Source organism: Plecotus auritus (genome assembly GCF_963455305.1).
Source record: "Plecotus auritus genome assembly, chromosome: 7".
Lineage (NCBI taxonomy): Eukaryota > Metazoa > Chordata > Mammalia > Chiroptera > Vespertilionidae > Plecotus > Plecotus auritus.
In genome coordinates this window covers 134,531,495-134,534,435 of record NC_137774.1, presented here as the reverse complement: position 1 = coordinate 134,534,435, position 2,941 = coordinate 134,531,495, and the positions used below count along the sequence as shown (strand labels likewise).

At 43.1% G+C, this 2,941-nt stretch overlaps 1 pseudogene across 1 annotated transcript; it reads right to left on the bottom strand.

The window, feature by feature from the left end:
- Positions 1-1,595: 1,595 nt before the first annotated feature.
- Positions 1,596-2,442, bottom strand: LOC308252763 (non-selective voltage-gated ion channel VDAC2-like; annotated as a pseudogene). The gene has a single exon. The product of its transcript is annotated as a non-selective voltage-gated ion channel VDAC2-like (transcript).
- Between the last annotated feature and the right edge of the window lie 499 nt (positions 2,443-2,941).

The window sequence follows — 2,941 nt, the reverse complement described above, 5'->3', positions numbered from 1 at the left end:
TCTGGGTTAGAATTGTTGTTTTTAATGCTCAAGAGTTATTTTTTTCTTTATTTTTATTGTTGACACTATTATACATCCCCATTTTCCCTCCTTTTCTCCCTCCACTCAGCCCCTACCCTACCCCCTTTCCTCTGGCATCACCACACATGTCTATGTCCTTGGGTCTTTGGCTAATCCCTTCACCTTCTTTCATCCAGTCCTCCCTCACCCCTCCCTCCTCTCTAGAACTGTTTGATGAAGACTTGAGATGGTCAGGTAGACTTGAAAGGGAGCACTAGCTCTGAAGTCTGAGGATCTAGCTGGGATACTATCTGTGACTTCTGTCTCAGGGACACACTCTCCTTCTTTGTAAACCATATGTTTTGGCCTGGATAATTATTTCCTGCATAACAGGGGTTGTTGTGGGAATCAAGAGAAATGATTACCAGAAATAATAAAGTAATTCAAGTCCTGCACAAATGCTAAGGGTTATCACTACTGTTTTGTCATGGGGGAAGAAGGATGATCAGCAATTTGTTTTATCAACCAAGTCCAACCTAATTGAGGAAGGCAATGTCAGGAAACTAAGCTGCACACCCTGAGAGCTGGCTTCCCAGCCATGATTCTGGGTGTTTTTCTTAGTAATAGGCATTGTGTCTTGTTTTTTTGTTTTGTTTTGTTTTGTTTTTTAAATATATTTTATTGATTTTTTACAGAGAGGAAGGGAGAGGGATAGAGAGTTAGAAACATCGATGCGAGAGAGACATCGATCAGCTGCCTCCTGCACACCCCCCACTGGGGATGTGTCCGCAACCAAGGTACATGCCCTTGACCGGAATCGAACCCGGGACCCTTCAGTCCGCAGGCCGACGCTCTATCCACTGAGCCAAACCGGTTAGGACATTGTGTCTTGTTTTTATCTTCCACCAGAGAATTGAGTTACAATCTAACAAGGGGTGGCCAAATACCTGATGCTTCTAGGATCTGTCTCATTCAGGCTATGTGCCCTTCCTCAGATATTCAGGGGAAAGATATAGTTGGCTTTAAATCTTTGCAGGTTCTCAATTCAGGTTAAAGTCCCATGTCTGATCCATATGTCTGTGTATTCTTAGAGCTATAACCCCTGGCTAATTGAGTGCTAAGGTAGATCAGCAATTTTGCTTGATCAACCAAGTCCTACTTAATCTACTCTGTAAAAGGACTTTAGTGGACAGTATCTGAAAGTGAAAGCATTTCTAAACCATTCAAACAAAGACAATCAACTTGGTGTTATTGCTATTTTAGAGGGACTCAGGGGAAATATTATATTGGGGCCAGTCCTGGGTTTGTTTATTTGTTTCTATGATGACAAATAAGGCAGCTTAGCTTTATTTGACTAAAATTTGCAGTCTGTGTTGTGCAGGATAATGGGTTAGCTTGGGTGTTTGAATCAGGTCCTCCTGTGAATGCATCAAAATTGTCTCTTGTTTACAAGAATTACATTTTAATACTCATCCTGATGTCGTGACAACCACATACCACAGATTTGCCCAGTTGTGTCTCATAGCAGCTTCCCTTGGAGCTGCTCTCAGCAATCACACCTCTGATCCATGTTTACACTCTGCCTGGGAGCTGGACTAGCATACTGCCGTCTGCTGCATCCACAAGCCCCTTTGCCCTAGTCTCTCAGCAACCCCCATCTTACCTGGTTGGGACCTTTGCAGTGTTGGTGTGTGCTCTTCTCTCTGGTGACACAGTGTAATGGGATCCAACTTATATTCAGTTTCAATGCCAAAGTGAGTGCAGTTGGTACCTGATGTCCAAGCAAGGTTTACTTAAGTATCAAGATCTTCACGTACTTTCTGATAAATGGAGCCTCCAAATTCAGTGCCATCATTGACATTAGTGTGTAGTTAGAAGTCCCCAGTCCTGTAGCCCTCTGCAAAGTTATTCCTTGTCAGCTTTGATTTGGTGCTGTCAAAGGTCATCTGGCATCCAGCAAGCAAGTCCTCATAACAAAAGACAGTTGAACCATGGATTGCAGGTCCAGCAAAATAAAAGTCAACACTGCAACCAAGGTTTACACATTCCTTCTTGTAAGAAGACTTTATTTTACCACTTTTCTTGCCTGGGTTTGGTGAAAAGGTGGTATCAGATGTTAGTTTCAAACCTAGACAAACCTTGTCTTCAATTGCGATTTCTGTTCCCAGAGTGTTAGCCGTGTTCCATTTCTCTGTGAAAGTCAGACCATAAAAACCATTCATATTTGGCCTCCAAGGTCCCGATAACTTTACCAGTGTCTGTATTAGATGAGCCAGATGTTGAGAATTCTACGCCACTGCATGAAATTTTGTTTGCACGTCCAGTTTCACCAACCCAAAATCAAATCCTTTGTTGAAAACATTTCTGGCAGCTTTGTCAAGGTCAGCATATGATGGGGGACTACACATTGGCTGCTGTGCATCTCTGTCCATAGGTTGCCATGGCAAGACCAAGAGAAGAGTGATCTGTTCCTAAATGGCCACTTGGACTGATGGCAATCCTGCCTGCTGGGTGTGCTGCCTCGGTCTATCGGTGGGGGCCAGAAAGGACAGGTTGTCTTGTATATGTTGTTCTAGGTGACTTTGCCTTTCCTTTCTGCCTAGGCTGGTCACACCCTGAGAACCTTGTGCTCCCACTGGCATCTGTCTCAGTGGTAGTTACTCAATGAGTGATTGTCCACTAGCTGACTTTCAAATTCTTGCAAATCCACCCAGCTAACTAGGATTCAGTACCACATTTAACAGTTAAGAGAAGCACTTGATTTTCAGAAACTTTGTCATCCAAGGTTGACAATTACAAAGGGCATAATCATTCATTTTAGGGTGTGGTAGAAAATAACAACACTACCTGAAATGCTGAGATGATAAGTTATCTTACTGGTGGAGACAACCACCACCTCCCCTTTTATGTGGCACTCAATAGTTAAGACTTGACTTGTGTA